The sequence below is a fragment of the Cetorhinus maximus genome, chromosome 1, assembly GCF_964194155.1.
Source record: "Cetorhinus maximus chromosome 1, sCetMax3.hap1.1, whole genome shotgun sequence".
NCBI lineage: Eukaryota > Metazoa > Chordata > Chondrichthyes > Lamniformes > Cetorhinidae > Cetorhinus > Cetorhinus maximus.
In genome coordinates this window covers 96,817,563-96,830,979 of record NC_135879.1, presented here as the reverse complement: position 1 = coordinate 96,830,979, position 13,417 = coordinate 96,817,563, and the positions used below count along the sequence as shown (strand labels likewise).

Genomic DNA, 13,417 nt, shown 5'->3' with positions numbered 1-13,417 from the left:
AACGTTTTTTTTTTCTACTTGATTTCCTCTCTTTAAGCCAGTAATTCAAATTGGAATAAGTGTATAGGAAATCAGCAGCCCAAATGGACAATTTTCATGTATATGCCTGCAAGTCAACATGGCAGACGCAACCCTGTACTTACCCTGACATCCACACACACAATTCCAAACGGTGGTCACTGGACAGCAAACAGGTTGGGGGAAGGGAAAAGAGAGGGGAATTTCTGGTTTGTGGTCCCCCTCTCTAACCTGAAAATGTTGTGTAAAATCGTCACTCCTCCTCACTGAAGACCTGGATAAGATCAGCATAGATCAAGGACCCGAGGGCTCTGATGATTCTTACAATTTTGTGGACACAGGCAGTGCCCTCTGTGTTGGGAAATATAGATTTGCACATCTTCTGCATTCTAGCTAAATACAGTGGGTACTTTAGGGATGATCTGCAGCCAAAAGGAGGCCAGTTTCAAACATCCATGCAGCCTGCTCAGACCAGAAGCAAATACAGATGGGAATTTTATATCAAAATCAAGATTTATTGTATAATCTCTTAACTCATTTTCTCCCAGAATGTCAGAACATAAGGGAGGTGGTGTCGTTGTGATATTGTTACTGGACGGGTAAGCCAGTAATGCTCTGGGGGCCCGGGTTCGAATCCCACCATGGCAGCTGGTGGAATTTGAATCCAATAAAAGTCTAAAATTAAAATGATAACAATGAAACCATTGCCAATTGTCATAAAAACCCATCTGGTTCACTAATGTCCTTTAGGGAACGAAATCTGCTGTCCTTACCTGGTCTGGCCTACATATGATTCCAGACCCACAGCAATGTGCCCTCTGAACAAGGGCAATAAATGCTGGCTGAGCCAGTGACCCCCATCCCATGAAGAATAAAAAAAAACTCTATTTCCCTCAGTCTCTCCTCCTGTGATCTTCAGGATTTTAAAACTCATGCTTGAGAGAATCATAGAATTTTACAATACAGGGGGCCATTCAGCCCTTCATGCTTACACCAGCAATCAAAGAGCTATTCACTGAGTCTCATTTGCCATTCCCTATTATTGCCTAACTATTAATTTAGCTACTCTTCTCTTTTAGTATTTTCAATCTTTATTGTCCTGCACTTTTCAAATTGGTTTTTCAACTAAAAAATTCTATGCAAACCTGACTATTCATTCCATCAGTCTTACTGCACAAATATTCTTTTCAAACATTTTGTGTGGATGCATAAAATGCTTGATCAAAAATACGTACCTTAATCTCACAAATCACATTCGACAACTGGTATGAACAGTTAGCAGGTCTTTTGTCAGCAAACAATTCTTTCATGATGCGGCAAGAACCTGGTACAAAATCTACTCGGCGACAGGCTACCTCCTCCTGGGGTCTCTCTTCGTCTGATTGCAACCTGAAAACTGGGCAGGTATCATCATACCTCTGGGAAGAGTTCAGCCTGGTGCTGACACTGCTGAGGTTTGGTTTGTACTGTAAAGAATGCAGAGTACCACAGGTTAAATGCAATTATTGAATGTTAATATTTCAGTATAATTTTCTTCCACAACAACCCCCAACCCCACATTTTTTGGCACTCAGGAGCTGTCTGGTAAACAATCAATGTCACTGATCAGTTTTGAAGAAAACATGCCTGGGATAAACGAGAGAGCATGCTCATTCCAGTTTTCCCTCCTAATCAGAAAACTCAATTAATACACACCCACGAGCTTACAGCATATTGAGTAAATAGCAATAAAGATTCAGGTTTTGAGACTTCAGTGTTCTAGTGCAAGTTATGTCCAAACACCCATCTGTAGATCACCATCTTGATGTGAGGGAGAGGCTCGTTTGCTCCAACAATCCCTTGAGCAATGCTGTCGGGAGTTCCTTGCTCCTGGTAGGGCGACCCATGATGGTAAGCAGCATCTGGGACTGTGCAGTCCTCTTCAGGATACCCTCTGCTCACCCAAAATGGGGAGGGGGCTAGAAGAGGTGCCCTAAAAATCGGCTGTCCCATTTTCACCTGGTGGGGAACCTCTCATTACATGGTCACCATCTTTGTGGTCATAGGAAGAAAATTAAATTTTTCAACTTGAAATGTTAGAACACTCGTGGATAATCTCAAGAATGACTGGAAAGAACTGTAACCATATCACATGAGCTATCAAGATTTTATTCCAAATTGACTTTGATGCTCTCAGCTCTGCCTTTCTGGGGAGTGCCAGCTAAAGAAACAAACTGGGTGATACACCTCCTGCTGGAAAGGAAAGATTGACAGTGACCCTTGTGTCCATGTAGTTGGTTTTGCCATCCAAAATGGGATCACAGAATCAGAATAACAGAATCACACAGTGCAGAAGAAGCCCTTCGGCCCATTGAGTCTGCACCGACATGTGAGAAACACCTGACCTACCTACCTAACCCTGTTTACCAGCACTTGGCCCATAGCCTTGAATGTTCTGACGTGCCAAGTGCTCATCCAGGTACTATTTAAAGGATGTGAGGCAACCCGCCTCCACCACCCTACCAGGCAGTGCATTCCAGATCATCACCACCCTCTGGGTAAAAAAGGTTTTCCTCACATCCCCCATAAACCTCCTGCCTCTCACCTTGAACTTATGTCCCCTTGTGACTGACCCTTCAACTAAGGGGAACAAGCTGCTCCCTGTCCACCCTGTCCATGCCCCTCATAATCGTGTACACCATGATCAGGTTGCCCCTCAGTCTTCTCTGCTCCAACGAAAACAACCCAAGTCTATCCAACCTCTCTTCACAACTTAAATGTTTCATTCCAGGCAACATCCTGGTGAATCTCCTCTGCACCCCCTCCAGTGCAATCACATCCTTCCTATAATGTGGTGACCAGAACTGCACACAGTGCTCCAGCTGTGGCCTCACCAAGGTTCTATACAACTCCAACATGACCTCCCTACTTTTGTAATCTATGCCTTGATTGATAAAGGCAAGTGTCCCATATGCCTTTTTCACCACCCCACTAACATGCCCCTCCGCCTTCAGAGATCTATGGACACAAACGCCTAGGTCTCTTTGTTCTTGGATCTTGGATGCAATGCCAAAACTCCCCAATTGAAAGACTCATGACACTTCACCTGCAGCTCAGCCATAACCAATATGCTACCATCATCTATGCACATGCCCTGACCCTGAACTCTGAGGAAGACGTTAAGGAAAAGTTCAATTCTGACCTTGGTGAAGTCCTGGGTGCCATCCCAAATGAAGAAAAGATCATTCTTCTGGAGGACCTTAATGCCAGTGTTGACCATGGCTCCTATGTCTGGAGCGGTACCATTGGGGAAAACGGGATTGGAAAAGCCAGTGAAAATGGCATCTTCCTGCTGACAAAGTGTGCTCAGTATGGCCTCATTATAACAAACACCCTCTTCCGCCAGAAGGACAAATACAAAGCCATATGCAGGCACCCTAGATCAAAGCATTGGCACCTCCTGGATTGTCATTGTTCGGGTCAGAGATCTAAGTGATGTGTGTATCATTTGATCCGTGCAGGGCACTGATGCCTGCTGCATAGATCTTAGACTTGTTCAATTGGTGGTGAACATCCACCTGGCACCAAGACATCACAAGGCCCAAAAGTCCAAGAGGAAGAAAGTTAATGTCTCAGACCTAAAGCAGCCCAACCAAAGAGAGGAATTCCCAGTCCAGCTTGCGACCAATCTGGAAAATCTTCACATATCCAATTCAATTCCAGACCAGCGCGATCAAATAAAAGTCAGCTGTACCAGACTCTTGTGCCCAGACCACTGGGTTCGAGCAGAGTCGTCACCAGGGTTGGTTTGATGAAAATAATATGTGAAATATATGAACTCATAAAACAAAAACAAGCAGCATTCATTGCCTGGCAGAACAACCCAAGATTGCAAGTCAAGAAGGCAGCATTTCAACAACTCAAGGCTAATACCCAAAGACAAATCCAGAAGGCAGAGAACATGTGATGGGAATAGAAAGCCCAACAGATCCAACAATTATGCTGACCATCATGACATGCAAAGCCTTTTTGAAGTCACCAGGGCTATCTATAGACTGAGCTCAAATGGACGTATTCCCTTGACTCACAGGATGGTGTTTCTCTTCTTAAGGATGACAATGTCTGGAAAGAACATTTTCAACAACTCAACTGTGAATCCACAATGGCAGCTTATAACTCTCTAAGCTATCCCTCAATTCCCTATGGTAGAATCCGTGTGTCATGCGTAGTGAAGGCATGTCCTACTCATAACTTTAAATATGGACTCTGTTCCAGAAACCTCTATATGAGCTGTCTTTTATTTAAAACGGGCACTGATAAACTGCTAAGATGGTTGCCGAGAATTAGGTGATCTTTGCAACTTCAACATAGAATATCTCAAGCTTCCTGAAAGTTCCAAACTGAATGACATGGCTGGGCACCCACTTTATTGAACATATCCAGACAACACCTATGTGGAATTCACACCTGCCATTGTTCAAAACTTACTCAAAACACAGAATTAATGGACTCCGAAGGAAGAATTTAATGCCTTGGGGCCGGGCAGGCTCCTGACCTGATCGGGCGTAAAATCGCATGAGATTACATCGGGCGAGCGTCCTGACATCATCCCACAAGCGTGCAATCTTCAGGACTATTACACACATGTGGCCATCAAAGCGCCAGCGGTTCAGCCGGGTGCCTTTATCGACAGGAAGGGATTCCGCTCGATGAATGTCCAGATAGTTTGTGACCACAAGGCATATATTCTGCAAGTCTGTGCAAGGTACCCTGGCAGCTCCCATGATGCGCATATCCTCAGGGGAGCACTAAAATACCCCCCCCAGAGCTGATAGTGGTTGCATGTTGCGCTCTCCACAATCTGGTACTGGCATGGGGGACCCACTGGAGTAGGAGGATTTTGAGGCAGCTCCACAGGCCACAGAGGATGGATCCAGCGGAGAGTTGGAAGAGGAGCACATTGAGGAGAATGCTGAGAGCGTAGAGGCAGAGCTCTTCAGGGAGGCAGGGACACCAGGGATACCTTGATCCAAAGCTCCTTCAGCTAGGCTGCCAAAGATCCGCTTCCACCTCATGCCAGGGCTGCCGCCTCCATCCCGGATGTATGGAATTACCCTTTCATTTGAACCCAATATCCACTCGGTGCCTGTGCAATAAAGTTTAGAGCCACTTACATCCAGCATTACATACTGGTGTACCCACCACCTAAAAAAAGGTGAAATATACTCAGGTCATTACGACAAAAACAAAATTTATGTAATTTTCACACTCACAACAAATTAACATTACCATCTCTGGTGTTCATTTCCACACCAGTAAACATAAATAAAACATTACAGAACAGAAGGTCACCCGTGAACAGTCCCTGTTGTGCTCATGGTGCCTTAAATTTACATTTACAAGTGCTGCGTCCCCCCTCGCTGGCACTGGCATTGGAGACAGCCTGCTGACTCTGCTGTCTTGTTGGCCTTGATGACCTTGGTGGTCATGCTCTGGCCAGTGGAGCTTGTGCTGGCACCGCCTGGGAGGGAGCGGCCAGTGCCACGTCTGGCATCTCCCCAGTCATCGCAGCCTCATCAGATGCCACAGTCACTGACAGAAGAGCCGCTGCCATAATCCAGAGTGCCCTGAGAGGAGCCCACAGAGATGACAAGCAGCTCGTGTGCCAACATGAGGTCGCTCTGGATCTCCCTGCTCGCCATTGATGGGCGGGCACCTAGGTAGGATGCTGGGTGCCTCATCCATCTCCCACACTGGCACTGACCACCTGAGGTTATTGCCTGTATGAGGGCTTGCAGGTCCGAGTGCAATCCCAGGTGGGATAAAAATTTTGCCCTATGTCTTCGGGTTTCCACTTCAACAAAGAAAAGTTAGCAAGACCAGTTATCTACCAGATGCCATTTAAGGCCCGCCCAGTGTGAAACGCCAGCGCTCAGCGCTGCATATGCGGAAACGAGTGCACACTTAATGATCTCCCGAGGCAGCTCTGTGAAGAGTGTTAAAAAAATTAAGAAATGAAAAATGTAATAAAACATGTCCCCTCATATGACTCTGTCACATGAGCAGGGACATGTTATTAATTAAATTTTAAATCTTTTATTTTTAGGAAACCTCGTCCGGCCTGTGGATGAGGTTTTCTAAAAAGTACAAAGGCCGCTTGCCCTTTTTGCCTGCCTGCCAACCGTAAGGTTGGACAGGCAGTGAAAAATTTTGTTCAATTATCTTTTTAATGGCCTTAACAGATTTTAAATTGTCAGCAGGCGCGCTGCCAACTCCGGCGCGTGCCTGCCAAACAAAATAGTGCGCGACTGCGCGTTGACATCGGGATGCCCGCCTGATGTCAACACGTGTCACTTTATGCTTGAGCAGATCAGACACAGGCCTGCCCGCTGAGCTAAAAATTTTGCCCTATGTCTTCAGGTTTCCACTTCAACAAAGAAAAGTTGGCGAGACCAGTTATCCACCAATTAAGTGCGGAAAGGCCACTCTCTATCTCCTATTGTGTACTGATGGCTTTGGACCTCTAAACCATTTGGTTGGATGATGCCAGTATTGGTTATGTGATCAAAACCAGCTTGCTATAATAAGTTTTGTCTAAAGACTCAGAGAAACCAGGGCAGTCTACAGAAAAACACCAAAGAGACAGCAGTTGGAGAAAAGCCAGTGTCATCTTTGCCTTTTAAGGAAACTGGAAGGCTGTAAAGTCTTAAAAAGCCTCCCAGACTGACTCCTAAATCCAATTCCACCTGTAAAAAAATTTGACCTCCTGAGACAGAAGCCAAAAATGCCTAACTTCGTAACTTGCTGAACATGCATCTCTTCCAAGCAATTTTGAAACAATCCGGATATCTGACTTCAGTCGTTTTGGATGCATTAGAACTACAATTGAAAAGTGGTTAAAAAGAACTCTACTGGACCTGCACCTACAACAAGCCAAATACAAGAACCGTTAACTATTCTTTTGGTTTAACACTTGCAGAAGTGCACTATCTTCTTTAATTGTTTCTTTCTTGAGTGTGTGGCGTGCGAATGAAATAGTGTTTAGACCTTTTCAGGGTGAGTGTGTGAATAAGTAATTTTCTTTATTCTTGTACCCATGGAAGTCTGCTGCTGTTTCTTTAAATTGACCACACACGAAAGGGGGTTTAGAAACACGCATTGTTAGGAGCCACAAAGTATAACTTTAAGTTTAATCTATATTTTGTATTTGTGTGTTAAGAAAGGTGAGAAACCTGGGTCTAGTTTAATTTAGAGTTTTTTTTGTGAGTTGGGTGCCGGCAAGTCTGGGGCCCTGTTAGTAAACATGCATTTTTAGGTTTTACAATTCTTTAAGTGAAGAGATAGGTCACTAAGGGGTTAGTGGTTTGGTGAAGTTAAAAAAAAGCACAAAATAGAAAAAAATTGTGCTGTTGCCGAGCAACAGAGGTCCAGGCGCACAGACACAGGAAAAGAGAGAAGGGCTGTTCAGTCAGCTGGTGTGTGGATACCGGAGAGTGTTGGCAGAAAGTCTGGGACTCTCTAGGAAGAAATCCTGCAGACTGCTGGGGACCTGAGTTTAGGGAACTCGTGTTTGCTCTAAAGTTAAAGTAATAGTGAGTCCAGAGTGTCTCGGAGAGAGATACCAATTGAGGAAAAGCATCTAGTGAATGTTCAGAAGCCCGCCGGAAAAAAAACTGTTTGAAACTGAGCCAGCCCATACTTTGGTGTTGACATAGTGGTAAATCTTCACTGGGGTTTTGTGTCTGTAAGGGTATTGCTGAGCTAAAAGGAACAGTGTAAGGGTGAATCATTTTCTGGTACTTATATTGAAATCTTTCCAACCTTTTGTCTTGTGCAGTATAATACATTTTTCTTGTTTAGACTAGTGTAGTATAATTCATTTTTCTTGTTTAGTAAGCATTTTATTATTTGTGTTAAAAGTACATTGGTAGATTTCTTGTGAATGTATTCAGTAACTACTTGCCACAATTTTCTAAAAAAACAAGTTAGGATCTACTGAGCCAGGCTTCATTCTGGGATCTGGCTTGCCCAGTATTATCATCAGCTGGGATTATAACAACATATCTACCTTTCAAAAAAAAACCATACTGATTAAGGACAGAAGGGTAGGGAACTGGGGATAAAAGCAAAATACTGCAGAGGCTGGAAATCTGAAACAAAAACAGAAAATGCTGGAAAAACTCAGCATATCTAACAGCATCTGTGGAGAGAGAAACAGAGTTAACGTTTCGAGTCTGTATGACCCTTCTTCAGAGCTAAAGTAGAAATGTGATGAAATTTACACTGTTTAAGTGGGGGGTGGAGCAGGTGAAGCTGGATAGAAGGCCAGCCATAGGTGGGGGCAAAGGAGGGATTGACAAAGATGTCATGAACAAAAGGAAAAGGGGATTGTTAGTGGTAGTGGTAAGGGCTAAAAAAGGTGCCGATAGTGGCATAAAGGTAAGAAAGCAGAATGTGACGATAGCAGAACAGGGGTAAGGACTCTGAAAAGAGCAACATAAACAAGTAACAGATGGCCCTTGTGGGGGTGGGGTGGGGGGAGGGTGCGTGGTCATGGGGAAAAAGGGTTGAAAATGGGATAAAAGAGGGGGGATAAAAGGGGGATCAAACAATGAATAAATGAATAAAAATAAGTGGATCAAAAATAAAAATGAATTTTGAAAAAACGGATGAAAAAGGGGCAAAGATGGGGGAGAGAGTTCATGGTCTGAAGTTGTTGAACTCAATGGAAGGCTGTAAAGTGGCTAATCAGAAGATGAGGTGCTGTTCCTCCAGTTTGCGTTGGGCTTCACTGGAACATTGTAGCAGGCCAAGGACGGACATGTGGGCATGAGATCAGGGTGGTGTGTTGAAATGGCAAGCGACAGAAAGGTCTGGGTCATGCTTGCAGACAGACCGAAGGTGTTCCGCAAAGTGGTCACCCAGTCTGCATTTGGTCTCTTCAATGTAGAGCAGGCTGCATTTCTACTTCTCTTTAGTTCTGAAGAAGGGACTCGAAATGTAAACTCTGTTTCTCTCTCCACAGATGCTGTTAGACATGCTGAGTTTTTCCAGCATTTTCTGCATTTGTCAGGGAATTGGGGGTTTCGGTTTATCTCTCCTCCCCTGCCTGCAACACCATGGGTGAACCACTATTGATGGGAAAGCTGCAACAAGCAATCAAAGAATTCTCAAATCAATGAGAAACAAGGCCTGCAGCCCCACTGGTATTCTAGCAGAGGTCTTCAAAGTTGGTGGGCTTTTGCTCACATCAAGACTCCGTGCACTCATCCTACAAATTTGGGAGATAAAAGAACACACCCCCAACCCCCTGATTTCAGGAATGCGACAATTGTTACTATCTTCAAGAAGGGGAGAAAAATCAGGCTGTGGAAACTATTGGAGTATTTCTCTCTAGTCCATAGCAAGGAAAATCCTGACACACCTTCTCCTGAATCACCTACCTCCTGTGGCTCAGGAAATCCTCCCAAAGACACAGGATAGCTTTAGATATTCCAGAGGAACCTGTGATATGGTCTTTGTTGCTAGACAAATCCACGAAAAACATCGAGAACACCACCAGAAACTGTTCATTGCATTCACTGACCTGACCAAAACACTTAACTCAGTAAATCACGAGGCTCTGTGGATTGTCCTCCAAAGATTTGGATGTCCAAGAAACGTCATCACAATCCTATAATTGCTTCATGGTGATACGATTGCAACTGTCTTGAGTGGGAGATCTGAAACAGATACCTTCAAAATCCGGACTGGTGTCAAGCAAGGTTGCGTAATAGCCCCCATACTATTTACAATCTACCTGACAGTGTCTGTTCACCTCATCAAAAATCAACTGCCCTCACGTCAGTATTAAATACTGGAAAACTCTTACTTCAGTCATCTCCCTGTCAACACTAAACTGACCACCATAGATATACATGATCTACAGTTGGTGAATGACTGCAGTATCATTGCCCACTCTGCACCAGATTTACAAGTCATTCTTGATCTCTTCAATTCAAGTCACAAAAAAGGAATGAAACCGGATGGACCACCCGGCATTGACCCAGACACTGGAAACGACAACAGCAATCTCAGCCCTGTCGACCCTGCAAAGTCCTCCTTATTAACATCTGGGGGCTAGTGCCAAAACTGGGAGAGCTGCCTCACAGACTAGTCAAGCAACAGCCTGACATAGTCATCCTCACAGAATCATACCTTACAGAAAATATCCCAGACACCACCATCACCATCCCTGGGTATGTCCTGTCCCACCGGCAGGACAGGCCCAGCAGAGGTGGCGGCACAGTGGTATACAGTCAGGAGGGAGTTGCTCTGGAAGTCCTCAACATCTACCCCAGGCCTCATGAAGTCTCATAGAATCAGGTCAAACATGGGCAAGGAAACCTCCTGCTGATTACCATGTACCGTCCTCCCTTAGCTGATGAAATGGTGCTACTCCATGTTGAACACCACTTGGAAGAAGCACTGAGGGTGGCAAGGACGCAGAATTTACTCTGGGTGGGGGACTTCAATGTCCATCACCAAGAGCGGCTCAGTAGCACCGCTACTGACCGAGCTGGCCGAGTCCTAAATGTCATAGCTGCTAGACTGGGTCTGCGGCAGGTGGTGAGGGAATCAACAAGAGGGAAAAACATACTTTACCTCATATAAGATAAAAGCAAAATACTGCAGATGCTGGAAATCTAGAACAAAAACAAACATACCTGAAAAAACTCAGCAGGTCTGACAGCATTTGCGGAGAGGGATACAGTTGACGTTTCGAGTCCGTATGACCCTTCGTCAGAACTAAGACATATAGAAATGAGATGAAATATAAGTTGGTAGAAGAGGGTGGGACAGGAGGGGCTCGACAGGGGGCCAGTGATAGGTGGAGGCCAAGAAAAGACTGCCAAAGATGTAATAGACAAAAGGACAAAGGGGTGTTGATGGTGGTGATGTTATCTAAAAGATGTACTAATGGGGACATTAAGGGAAGCAAGCTAGTGGCAGATGGCCCTAGTGCAGGTGGGGTGGGGGGAAGGGATCGAAATGGGCTAAAAGGTGGAGATGAAACAATAGATCGAAATAAATTTAAAAATAGGATGGAGAAAAAAATATATAGTTGGAAAAAAAAATTATGTTATTGGAAAAAGGGGATCGGAAAGGGGGTGGGGATGGAGGAGAGAGTTCATGATCTGAAATTGTTGAACTCAATATTAAGTCTGGAAGACTGTAAAGTGCCTAGTTGGAAGATAAAGTGCTGTTCCTCCAGTTTGTGTTGGGCTTCACTGGAACATTGCAGCAGGCCAAGGAAGGACATGTGGGCATGAGAGCAGGGTGGTGTGTTGAAATGGCAAGCGACAGGGAGGTCTGGGTCATGCTTGCGGACAGACCGAAGGTGTTCCGCAAAGCGGTCACCCAGTCTGTGTTTGGTCTCTCCAACGTAGAGGAGATCGCATTGGGAGCAGCAAATGCAGTAGACTAAATTGAGGGAAGTGCAAGTGAAGCGCTGCTTCACTTGAAAGGAGTGGTTGGGCCCTTGGACGGTGAGGAGAGGGGAAGTAAAGGGGCAGGTGTTGCATCTTTTGCGGTTGCATGGGAAGGTTCCATGGGAGGGCGTTGAGGCATAGGGGGTGATGGAGGAGTGGACCAGGGTGTCCCGGATGGAACGATCCCTGCAGAAAGCTGCCAGGGGGTGTGAAGGGAAGATCTGCTTGGTAGTGGAATCATGCTGGAGTTGTTGGAAATGGCGGAGGATGATCCTTTGAACGCAGAGGCTGGTGGGGTGATAAATGAGGACAAAGGGGACCCTATCATGGTTCTGGGAGGGAGAGGAAGGTGTGAGGGCGGATGCGCGGGAGATGGGCCGGACACGGCTGAGGGCCCTGTCAACCACCATGGGTGGAAAACCTCGGTTAAGGAAGAAGGAAGACATGTCAGAGGAACTGTTTTGGAAAGAGGCATCATCAGAACAGATGCGACGGAGGCGAAGAAACTGAGAGAATGGAATGGAGTCCTTACAGGAAGCGGGGTGTGAGGAGCTGTAGTCGAGGTAGCTGTGGGAGTCGGTAGGCTTGTAATGAATATTGGTGGACAGTCTATCACCACAAATTGAGACAGAGGTGTCACTTTACCTTATCCTCACCAACCTGCCTGCCGCAGATGCATCTGTCCATGACAGTGTCCTAGGAGTGACCAATGTACAGTCATTGTGGAGACGAAGTCCCGCCTTCACATTGAGAATACCCTCCCATCGTGTTGTGTGGCACTACCACCAAGCTAAATGGGATAGATTTTGATCATTTCTAGCAATTCAAGCCTGGGCATCCATGAGGCGCTGTGGGCCGGTAGCAGCAGCACAATTGTACTCAAACATAATCTGTAACCTCGTGGCCCAGCATATCACCCACTCTACCATCACCATCAAACCAGGGGATCAACCCTGGTTCAATGAAGAGTGCAGAAGGACATGCCAGGAGCAACGCCAGGCATACCTAAAAATGAGGTGCCAACCTGGTGAAGCTATAACACAGGACTACTTGCGTGCCAAACAGCATAAGCAGCAAGTGATAAACAGGGGTAAGTGATCCCACAACTAATGGATCAGATCTAAGCCCTGCAGTCCTGCCACATCCAGTTGTGAATGGTGGTGGACAATTAAACAACCCACTGGAGGAGGAGGCTCCACAAATATCCCCATCCTCAATGATGGAGGAGCCCAGCACATCAGTACAAAAGATAAGGCTGAAGCATTTGCTACAATCTTCAGCCAGAAGTGCCGAGTGGATGATCCATCTCCGCCTCCTCCAGAAGTCCCCAGCATCACAGATGCTAGTCTTCAGCCAATTCGATTCACTCCACGTGATATCAAGAAACGGCTGAAGGCACTGGATACTGCAAAGGCTATGGGCCCTGACAATATTCTGGCAATAGTACTGAAGACATGTGCTCCAGAACTTGCCATGACCCTAGCCAAGCTGTTCCAGTACAGCTGCAACACTAGCATCTACCCGGCTATGTGGAAAACTGCCCACATATGTCCTGTGCACAAAAAGCAGGACAAATCCAACCTGGCCAATTACCGTCCCATCAGTCTACTCTTGATCATCAATGAAGTAATGGAAGGAGTCAACAGTGCTATCAAGCGGCACTTGCTTAGCAATAACCTGCTCACTGACACCCAGTTTGGGTTCCGCCAGGGCCATTCAGCTCCTAACCTCATTACAGCTTTGGTTCAAACATGGAGAAAAGAGCTGAACTCCCGAGGTGAGGTGAGAGTGACTGCCCTTGACATCAAGGCAGCATTTGACCAAGTGTGGCATCAAGGAGCCCTAGCAAAACTGGAGTCAATGGGAATCAGGGGGAAAACTCTCCGCAGGTTGGAGTCATACCTAGCACAAAGGAAGATGGTTGTGGTTGTTGGAGGTCAGTCATCTCA

At 45.7% G+C, this 13,417-nt stretch overlaps 1 protein-coding gene across 1 annotated transcript in view; it reads right to left on the bottom strand.

Annotated features, from left to right (window-relative positions):
• Positions 1 to 13,417, bottom strand: part of LOC144681895 (uncharacterized) — a 67,719-nt gene that overhangs the window by 44,889 nt on the left and 9,413 nt on the right. Inside the window, exon 2 of the mRNA XM_078544023.1 lies at positions 1,254 to 1,484. The gene's annotated coding sequence lies outside the window, so the exon portion shown is untranslated. The remainder of the gene's footprint in view (positions 1 to 1,253; positions 1,485 to 13,417) is intronic.